Source organism: Nilaparvata lugens, chromosome 7 (genome assembly GCF_014356525.2).
Source record: "Nilaparvata lugens isolate BPH chromosome 7, ASM1435652v1, whole genome shotgun sequence".
In the NCBI taxonomy this organism is placed as follows: domain Eukaryota; kingdom Metazoa; phylum Arthropoda; class Insecta; order Hemiptera; family Delphacidae; genus Nilaparvata; species Nilaparvata lugens.
In genome coordinates, this window is record NC_052510.1 from 16740572 (window position 1) to 16752815 (window position 12244).

Here is a 12244-nt window from a genome sequence, read left to right on the forward strand (position 1 = left end):
TTTTAATCCTGATTAATTCCAGTAGAACCAATCAGATAAGCTATCTTTTTGAGATGGTCTTCTGTGATTTGGTTCACGTGACATTAGTCAGTATTAAAATTTAACATGCTTTTGTGAGAGAAATTTTTGCACTCCTCTGCGAATTAATCTCAATTCACTGTGATTAGATAGAACCTTTCTGTATGAACTATGAATATTTATTATAATTTCTTCTTTCGTGATAATTTTTATATGCTTTTGTAGGTACTCCAGAGCGGAGCTCGGTGCCCCGATATTTATCATAAATTGGAATAGGTTGTCACTGATGTTGTGTTGTTGGTAGTATTCACTTTTTAACATTACAGAAGTAAATAACACAAGTCGAACAAAATGTATCTTCAAATGGTTTGGTTTTTGGAATAAAGATATCATCTGAACAAGTACATTTTATGAATTCTATCTACTAATACCAAATATCGGGGCACCGAGCTTTGCTCGTTATTTATTCATTGATAAACAGAACTCAATTCTTTAAAATGATTGGGGAAGGACTAACAGGCACAGCCCAAAACTGTTTCTTCCCCAAATTTTGATTTATTCACTATAAAATTTATAGTTGGAATATTTAATATTCCGAAAAGTAGGTTATGTTTCAAACACTTGAATTCAAGTGAAATTTTCAGTCCAAATATTCGAAAACATAAAAGTTCTAATTTAGATTGTTTTACATACCAAATTGAATAACAAAATAACACTCACTAATCCCTTGGAACTGTAAAATAATGATTAACTTCAAATATTATGATATATACCATCTCATGTAAACAAATCAGAAAACTGTATTTTGATCAAGTCAATTAAAATTTCTAGATTTCTCGCAAGATACGGTACCTAAGCTAATTGATTACACAGCTCATCTCCCACACAGGCACACGCATCTTCTGTTATCGACAGACGATGAAATCATCATCTGTTTTTCCGAGGATGAATTATCCTTTTCATGTCCTTCAGGGAGTTTTCTCAGGGATGAGACCTAATGCAATCGAATTTTGATATCATAAACCTACTATATTCTGAATTTCGTGAAAATCGTTAGAGCCGTTTCCGAGATCCATTGAACATAAATAACCAGATAACCAGATATAAAAAAGAAAAATATAAACAGATATACATAAATTGCTCGCTTAATATAATAGGATAACAACTTATAGTCCAGTCAAATGGTCGTTTTTCAGGAAACAGCTCTGAAAGAATTTATTTCGATGGTTCTATATATATTTTGGGGCGCTGAATTCTAATCTGAATTTGCTGACACGCCAGAGGGCGACTTCACCCCCAAAAGTTTGAATTTTTTTATGTTTTCCATTTAATCTCGAGAACCTTGAATTTTTCGAGAAAAAGCATTCTCTATAATTATAATATTGAAGATAATAAAATTTCCAATGAATTGAGTGGTCGCGCAGGACTACTTTTTGAATTTTATATCTGAAGTGTTCCACAAGATACGCAACTTTGAATGTGCGAGAAATTTGTGATATTTCCCCCGTTTTCACAGTCTCGCATATGCAACGTTGCATATCTTGTGGAACACTTCAGATAAAAAATCCAAAAAGTGGTCGAGGTTGTGATGAATTTTCTCCTCTTTTCACTCTCATGAAAATATATACTTCTGTTTTGAATACCGTTCAAAAGTTACAGCCAATTGAATAATGATCTTTATTTTCTCATTTTTCTAGCGATTTTACTGTTATTAAAGAGTCTCTAAAATGAGTACAATACATGATAGAAACTTGCGATTGTTCTTAAATGAGAGAAAATTTCATGTTCTATAAGCTGAGTTGCCTTAAATTGAACTTGCATTACTTTTTATATCGAAAAACTGTCGAGACTGTGAAAATGAGAAAAATATCGCATATTTCTTGATTTTTTGAAACAAACGTAACTATCTTACTTCACGATTTTATTTTTACAAAAATTATTCACCTCAAATGAAGAGATTCTTTTCTTTAAATCAAGACCAAGTATCATTTTGAGTTACCGAGACACACAGTTTTGAATATAGAAATCGGTCATTTTTCTATGCATTGAAATATGGGCTAAAATACACTAAAGGAGGAATTTCCTATTTTCTAAACAAATTTTAGTGAGATGATACATGATTTTCAACCGCCTTGACGAGCTGATATGAACGAGCTGTAGTACGAGGAGATGTGATCATTCAGTCAAAAGTTATAAGTGATTAAAGTTTTGATCCTGGACGTATCCTTATGTGTGTCCCCCACTAGGAAATACTGAAATCTAAGGAGTGATTCTCATAGAACATAACTCTCGTAAGGATATTTCAGCCGAAATATGTTTCTTTTTTGTTAGGAAGGCCATGAAAAGGTATTATAATGATAATTTGAATTTTGGCTGTAGGATATGATTTTCTATTTTTGGGTGTATTCCCCCTCCCACCACTACTAAATTCAAAAACAGGTACCTAAGGAATTCTGTTCAGAATTAATATTGTTAATTCACGAGATGTGTGGCTTTCTGTCATTACTAGAAAAAGATCCTAGTTGTATAGGGTAGAAGTGGTAGGTTTGCATAATTTTGAAAACCCCTTAAAAAATACCCCTTTTTTGAAAACTCTTAGCTCCGGAATCAAAAATCGCAAAGTCCTGCGCGACCACTCAATTTATTGGAAATTTTATTATCTTCAATATTTTAGAGCATGCTTTTTCTCGAAAAGTTAAAGGTTCTCAAGATTAAATGGAAAACTTTAAAAAAATCCGAAATATTGGGTTTTTTTTGGAGTTTTGGGGGTGAAGCCGCCCTCTGGCATATCAGCAAATTTCAGATTAGAATTCAGCGCCCCAAAATACATATAGAACCGTCGCGAAAAGTTCTTTCAGGTTGTTTCCTGAAAAACGACCATTTGACTGGACTATTATACAAAACAGAAAAAAATAATGAAGGTTTACAATAATTACTTGATTACTGTGTGGTAAATAGGGTGTAAATTTGAAAGATTGAAATTGGTTTCATTTGATATTTTTCACAAATTTTTGACAAGAGAAGTTTTTTCTTCTGTCAAATTCACTAGAGTTTGCGATGTTGTTTATAATTGCATTCCCATTTCAGACACATTAATATCATCATGAAACGCCTTCGAAATTAAAATAATTATTAGATCAAAATGTACATTACAATTCAACTTATCATTGTGCTTTTAAGAAAATTAGGTTACAACAGCAAGGGAACTAAAACACAGGACCATTAAAAATTTTAATTAAGCAAAGGTAATCAGAATAATAGTGGATGATGAAGTTGTAATTTATTTTTGTCAAAGATTTACCTTCAAACTCATAAGCTTAAAATTACTAAAATTCCTGCATACAAAATATCATCAATTGTGCTTATGCTTTATATTGAGTTACACTTAGCAAAATATAAGATTGTAAAGGTGGGAAAAATTAACTACATTAGGATATCTCTATTTAATACTTTGATTTCTTAACCATGGGTCAAAATGTTGACATAAAATATAAAAAAAAATCATGCCCCCCCCCAAAAATGTTGATGGGGCAAATTGCGCCATGCCCCCCCCCCTTGTGGGCACCCCTGCCCTAGCCCCTTCTAGCATATTGCAATTTTAAAGCAAAAACCTAACCTATCCTAATAAAACATATTAAATATAACCTAATGAAAACAACCCCCAACTCTTTCACATTTGTTGAACGATAGACAAGGATAGCAACAACATTGCAAATCATACACTACCATTATAACGTGTACCTCACTATAGATACTCAAAGAATACTTTGAATAACTATGTATAACTGTGACTGTTGCTGGCCGTTACTCTGTTTCTGAGACAAAGAGAAGCTGCTAGATTTTGTAGACTGAGCAACAATCGGTGTCTCAGCTGTTTTCTAGCTTAAAGAAGCTATCCTAGCGCAGTTTGTCTGAACGCAGCAAACTGGATCGATTAATTCTACAATTGAAACTTAGCCGTTGTGAGATGTTTCTGAAATAAGGTGTACACACAACTTATTTTATACTGGTAAGCATTGTCATTTTATATTTTCTCATTCCGTGCCCCACGAACTACAATAGGTAGAAAAAGTATTGCTTTCCAAAAAATTAAGGTATCCAAGTTTCAAGTTTTCTATACCCACAATATATATATATATATATAATTTAATGCCCTATCTATGATTCCTAAATTTTAAATGGTAATATAATAAATGTTTTATTTGAGAAAGAATATTTTGTTGATTTATCAATTCCTACATTGTTAGAGAACGATCTGACAACTTTGCAGAGCGAGAAAAGGATAGCGCTATCTGCTGTGTTGATTGATATACATGGATGACAACCAATGCTAATCGAAGTATGCCATTAAACATTGACTGTGAACCTCACTTAGGTATATATAGAGTATATTACTATTAAAATCAACACTGTAACTGAATCATATTGTAACTGCACTACTAGTGTGATATTTTTTCTATTTGGTTTTAAAGGGGGGGGGGTGATTTAAATGGGTTTGGTGTAATCCATCTTGCAGTGTGTGGAATACAGGAACCACCTTAGAGCCAAGCAGATCTACAAAGAAGAGATTGACAGGGCAAAAAGAGAGTCTAATTTAAGTTACATTAAGAGATCTGATAATCCTACAAATGCAGCGTGGAATCTCATCAATGACTCCTACTAGTCCAAAACCATTAGTAAGGTGTAAAAAAAGTCCTGATGAGGTCAATGGGGCATTCGGGGTCTGTGGCTGAGATAGTGGAGGAGATTCCGGCTTCAAACTATTGATCCAGTTCCCCCTGAGACGCCTCATAAATCGAGAATTTTTTTTTTTTGAGTGGGAGTGAGCTGTTCAATAGCATCAAGAACTTCAAGACTACTACAGTCGGATTTCTATGGCCCATCCACATACATCCTGAAAAAAATGGCCGATATACTGGCTGGCCCACTTCTACTGCAGGTGAATGCATGTCTGATTCTTTATTCCTAGGTTTGACAATTTTCTGCAGGAGTATGTTATGAGAGAGAAGGTCAAAGGCTTTGTCATATCATGAAATAATATACAAATTGTTCTCCAATTTCATCAAGATTCTCAATATTTTCGTTATCAGATCGAAGATGGCATCGGTTGTGCTCCTGTTTTTCTCTAAAGCCATATTATTGGTATCATTGAACGATTTCCTTTTTTCTAGGTAGGCTATAAGTCTCCAAGAAAAGCAATTTCGTTTATTTTAGAGAAAACACTTGCAGGTAGGAGTAATGTTTCCTAGCTTCTTAATTGTACTCAATTCTAGATTTTGTCCTCCGTACTTGTGGTATGCCAGTATTATTCTTACAACTCATCTCTTGCTTCAACAATTTCACTCTTCATCCATCCAACATCGAGTGAGTCCCCTTTCTCTGTAAATCATCTTGGGAAGCAGACTTCAAAATATGTTAGAAAATTGTTGTAGAAGAACTTTAAGCTTTTGCCTGCATTGTAGATATGGCAATATTCCAATCCTGGTTTGACCAAGGATTAAACAGGCCTTATACGGTTGTGGTTAAACTTTTTTTCTGTTCTTCTGTTCAAGATACTAAGAGACTTTAAATTCAAGTTAAATATTATAATATTGTGGTCAGATAGGAGTGGAGGCAGTACTCCTGTTCTTTGGTGTGATTAGGTAGCCTATATCAGTATAAAAATAGTAGAACTATGACGGTATGTTGGGTCCACTCTAGTGTGCTGCTCGAAGGTCACATGCAGGTTATAAGATCCAATTAAGTCATAGAGAATATCTTTTTCAGAGCTATCCACAAGGTTCTCAATATTAAGGTCGCCACATAAGACAATTTGATGATTAAAGTATGAGTTTTTGACCATTATAAAGTATTTTCAATAATGTCCATGAGTTGTAGGAAATTAGTTTGATAAAGTGGTCTGTATTCATTTATTAATATAAAGTTGTGCTTACCGTTTTTTACAATTACACCACAACATTCAAATATTTCCTCGACACATACTGTACTTCTTCCAATTGGCTACTTGAATTAATTTACTAGAGTCATGGATTGAGTGTAAAATAGTAACTCCACCCACGGTTTGTTTTCTTTATGAAAATTAGAAGCGATAGTATAGTTCTCAATTTTTACAGACTTGTATTTCAACTCATTGATCCAAGTCTCAGCTGAACAAACAATGGTGCATCCATTGTCACACAAAATAGATTCCAGCAATTCAATTTTACCTGTCAATGATCTTATATTCATAGACATGATCCTAGCATTTTCACACATTGTCATTGTGGTTGTTTTTAATAATATTGCTTTTTCCTATTTCATGGTCATTTCTGATTTGCGCAGGAAGTGATGGTTGCTATGAGATGCACTCAGTAGTGGCTCCAAGATTCTTCTCCCTTTCAGTTTGTATCATTCTACAAATGCCGGCTTCAATATGTTAGCTCCCTCTTTATTGAAATGCACACCGTCCCAGTCAAGGTGTTGCCTTTTCAGTTCATAAGTGTAGTCCAAGAAGTTATAATTTTCAGCTGATCTGCCATGAAATGAAGCACCATGTTTGTTTCCTCAATAATCCTCATGTTGCATTCCTCTCTGTCGGGTATAGAGCAGACATACTACTTGGTGCCCAGAAATTTCCTCTGGTTTGCTTCGATGGTGAGCCACAATGGTCTCATGACATGGTTAGGTGTTCACACAGTTCTCATATTACTTGTACCAATATTCATAATTACCTTGTCTGGCAGGACAGTCTGTGTTTTAAGGTATGCATCTAATACTCATGTCCTGTATTCCACCACCAGGGAGTTTTTCGACTGCAGTCCTACATTCCTCATCCTTGCTCAGTGCCAGATTCACTTTCCTCAACAAAGAGTCTCCAATAATAAGTACACTGTCTCTCTCATCTGTGTGTGTGGTTTGGTGCACCTCCAACAGCGTCTGTGGTTGATTTCTGGATCTGGGCTGGTGGGTTGACTTCATCACCTATACGGCACTCTAATCAGTCTCAGTCTGTCTGAGGGTGTTTCTCCGGACTGTCTCAAAGTGTCTAAAACGGTGCCAGTTTTCAAGAAGGGCTATCCTGATGATATTGGTAATTTTCGTCCAGCCTCCATTGTGCCAACACTTGATGAGAAGATCATTGAGACTGCCATGTTGAGAGAGATAACCAAGTTCCTCAGATGCAAAATCTGCTTGGAGACATGCAGCACGGATTCAGAAGGGGGAGGTCGATCTCATCAGCTGTGATTAGTCTTGTAAAGAGGATTAACAATGCTTTTGAAGAACAGGGATCAATTGACCTTGTTCTATGTGACTTATCAAAGGCATTCGACTGTGTCTCCCATGAAGTCCGGCTCAGGAAGTTAAAAAGGTATGGTTTTCAGGACAGAGCATGGGGTATGGTTGCTGAATATCTTGGTAACAGACAGCAGATCGTATCCATCATGGGTGCAACTTCAGGAAGAGCAGGAGTACCACACGAAGTACCCCAGGGCTCAGTGCTTGAACCACTATTATTCCTGATCATGATGAATGACCTGTATCTGCAGAGCTCCTCCTTTTGGGGATGAAACAACCATCTTGGGACAGGGAAAGGGGCCAGAGGAAGCTAAGCTGAAGGCTAACAACCTTTTTGAAGAGGCAAAGAGTTGGTTTTGCACAAATAAGCTCAAGTTGAATGAAAGCAAAACCTAATAGATGCTGTGTACTGTGTACACTGGCCAGAACAGCGGTTGTCAGTGCTGCTCCTGTCACTTTGCTTGGTTTCAGCAAGGACACCAAATTGTCACGGGAACCTTACATCATCAGAGTCGGTGGAAAACTTTATAGAGTGGTCTATCTTATCCGTTAAATGAGAGGACTTCTGAGTGCCCATGTACTGCTGATGCTGTTTCATGCTGTGTTCAGCTGACATATCGAGTATGGAATACTTGTGTGGGGTCATTCTGCTCATGCTAAGGACATTTTCCTGCTTCAAAAAAAGTCACTTCGTGTGATGACTTATAGCAAGTTTCTTGCTCACTGCAAGACCATATTTCAATTCAATATCTGGGCATCCATAGGCAACTGTGTACGGACTTTACATACTAGCATCACTCTTGCATGTCAAAAAACACCAGTTCATGTTCTCAAGAAGAGAGGAAGTACACACCTACAAAACACTCGGGGAAGGACCAACTTGGATGTTCCATGCCGTCGACTGTCTAAGATCAGGGATTGTTTTCCAGTGCTGGCAATCAAGATGTTTAACTACCGGCCACACTCAGTGAAGGGGCGCTCACTATCACGTTCAAGAACACCCTATGAAGGTGGCTCATTGGAAGGAGCTTTTATTCTATAGAGAAAAAAATTTCTCAGCTGTAGAATCAACTTCTTCCTTTCAAGGGAAGATGTTGTGTAGTAGCCATCACATTTTCTGGACCCACCTATGACGCAATCAATCTAGTCCTGATGATCAAAGATCATTGACCGAACGTAGTAAAAGGTCTATGTTTTAACTCGATTTGCTTTTGTCTCTGTATGTAACGCGATTACGGCCAAACGCGTTGATAGAATTCAATGAAATTTGGCAGGAATATTCCTTTTTCAACTGCGCGTTGATGATGTATATACACAAGGTTTTTTGAAATTTTTCATTTTAAGGATAATATGAAAAGAAAGGAAATTCCTCTATACTCTGATATCAAAGTGGATGATACATATATATATATATATCATCCACTTTGAAGATAGGATCAATCAGACTATGGAATTATCCATAATCAATCATCTGACATGTGGATTATTCATTACATGCATTACACAGATGTCTGGCTGTGTCAATTCCTTTAAGGGAGGGTTTCAATATTTTTTATGATGCATGCCCATCAGTATCAATATTTTCACATTTTAGAAACAAATAATGATTGAAAATAAAATAAAAATTGATTAAATGAATTGAATAATGCTGAAGAAATTATAATATTCTTGATTGAAAAAATTAATTTCAAAATTCGGTAGTTGAGAAATATTTTTATTTAGATGGAAAGATTATTACGAAACTGGATAAATCATGATATGGGATACTAATTCAAATGTGAAAGTGAGTTTCTGATCTTGGAGAAAACAAATGACAGTTTTTAAGAACATCCTATCAAGGTTGTTAGGTCATGTCAGAGGCCCTGAAATTGATCAGTTGCAACCTGAAAACTTTTACACCAGACCTGAGCCAGCCAGGTCACACGATATTATTATTAGAGTAAATTATGATGAAACTATGAATTGTGATTCAACTGAATCAACTAGAACAGGTGACATCAGATACTTGTGAATGAGAAAACTGTGTGAGGTCTACTGTTCACAGAACTACTAGTGTCATGTAAATAAGTGGGTTCAATTTATAATAATACCCAAATTGAACAAGGAATGTAACAAATCTATTGATATTATAGTTTTCACTTGAAGTACAACTTTAAAGCTTTCTACTCTTGATTCAAGAAATTTCGGCTCCTCGAAATGTCATATGTCTAAACAGGAAACACTGAGAAGACAGTCTTTGAAAAGACCCAAATCTTGTGTTGACCAGTCTTCGACCATTAATATAATATTATATTAATTATATTATATTACATTATAATATTAATGGTCGAAGTGAGCAGTGAACTCTATACTAACAGTATATAGTACATTTCTATAACTGTTAGTATACAGTTCAGTGGTGTTGACACGTCGGCTGAGCTTAGACCAGTTATAGAATAGACACGGCCAATTGTATATTCATACTAAAAGTCGATGAAGCCAACATCTACTGCCAAATTCGCCCACCTTGACGTCACAGCAGTGACGTCACGCATCGTATAGACATTGTTGTTAAACATAACTTGTTTTCCATAGCAGATTATCATTTATTTATGTAATTATTATTTATGGAAATGGTAGTCTCCTGCGCAGCATATAATTATATTGCACTGAAATTTTTAGGAAAAAAAGTGGAATATCTTTTCATATGTAAGTTGAAATTTATACACATAAATATTGTAAGTTGTAACTGTTATATTATCCTCGGTTATGATGTAAGTGAACTCATTGCAGCATGACAATAAATTAGTTTTGTAGGCTACCGTACCTTATTATTTTCAAAACACATTATAACTTTGAAGTCGATATCACATAACACATTATAAATTAACATTATATCGTTTTTGCTCGTAGCTAGAAATAACCTAAAAATCTGGTGTGGTACACTCACACAACTTTCCTTGCTCATTGAACTATAAGCCTCATTCTTAAACGAGATTGATTTAGGGGAATAACATAATGACGATTGGCGGCAACATATTTGAAACTACGATCAGACTTCTGTATAATATGTGTATAGTTGTTTTCAGAGTACTTTTTCCTTTGTGTAAATTGTGAAATTCGATATTTTTTAAAAGTCGTCATAACAGCTGTTCTTCATATGAAATATCTCGACTATGTGTTCTTTTATGAACTGCTCTACCTACCTACCTCATGCACGAGAAGGAAGTTACAAAGTCCATTTCTCAAGGATGGTGGACCCCCATCAGTTTCCCAGGAAAAAGACTCATGCCAGTTGATAGAGCTAATAAATAACTATACAGGGTATGAATTTGAAGAAAATCGTTAGAGCCATTTTTGAGAAAATCGTGAAAACATGGTTTTTCAGTCTTATCCGCCATTTTTCTCATGAATATTATGGAGCTTCTGAAATTTTCCCAGAAATGAGACTCATGCCATTGATAGGGCTTATGATAGTTATCAATGGTATAAATTTGAAGACAATCGTTAGAGCCGTTTTGAGAAAACAGGTTTTTTTAGTAATTTTCTCCATTTTTTCCGCCATCTTGAATTGAATTTATTGAATTCTTTATTGTCGTTCCTCATGGTATAAGGACCTTAAGTTTAAATTTTAAGTCAATCGGTTAATTAGGATCCTTTCTCAAGGATGGGTGGACCCCCCATTAGTTCTCTCAGAAAGGAGACTCATTCCATTAATAGAGCCGATAAATAACTATACAGGGTATGAATTTGAAAAAAATCGATCAAGTCATTTTGAGAAAATCGTGAAACACATGTTTTTTTAGTGATTATCCGCCATTTTTCTCAATATATTACGGAGCTCCTGAAATTTTCCCAGAATGAGACTCATGACAGTTGATAGGGCTGATAAATAGCTATCCATGGTATGAATTTGAAGAAAATCGTTAGAGCCGTTTCCGAGAAAACCGTGAAAAACATGGTTTTTTAGTGATTATCCACCATTTTTCTCAATAATATTACGGAGCTCCTGAAATTTTCCCAGAAATGAGACTCATGTCAGTTGATAGGGCTTATGAATATTCATGGTATGAATTTTAAGAAAATCGTTCGAGCCGTTTTCAAGAAAACCGTGAAAAACATGGTTTTTTAGTGATTATCCTCAATTTTTCTCAATAATATTACGGAGCTCCTGGAACTTTCCCAAAAATGAGACTTATGTCAGTTGATAGGGCTTATAAATAGCTATCCATGGTATAAATTTGGAGAAATTCGTTGGAGCCGTTTTCGAGAAAACCGTGAAACACATGGTTTTTTAGTGATTATCCATCATTTTTCTCAATAATATTACGGAGCTCCTGAAATTTTCCTAGAAATGAGACTCATGTCAGTTGATAGGGCTTATGAATAGCTATCCATGGTATAATTTGAAGAAAATCGTTGGAGCCATTTTCGAGAAAAACGTGAAAAACATGGTTTTTTAGTAATTATCCGCCATTTTTTCCGCCATCTTGAATTGAATTTTATTGAATTTCTTATTGTCGGGTCCTCATGGTATAAGGACCTTAAGTTTAAAATTTCAAGTCAATCGGTTAATTAGGAATGGAGTTATCGTGTTCACAGACATACACACACACACACACATACACACACACACACATACACACACACAGACCAATACCCAAAAATCATGTTTTTGGAGTCAGAGGATCTTGAAACGTATAGAAAACTTGAAATTGTGGTACCTTAATTTTTTTTGGAAAGCAATACTTTCCTTACCTATGGTAATAGGGCAAAGAAAGTAAAACACCATGAATCTGAAATAGACACAATCTGGAAGTTTTCAATACGATGCGTGACGTCACTGTTGTGACGTCAAGTTGGGCGAATTTGGCAGTAGATTTTGGCTTCAGAGGCTAGACTTCCCACGTGTCTATTCTATAACTGGTCTATGGCTGGAGGTCATGGCAGGGGTCACCGGCATCACCGGGTT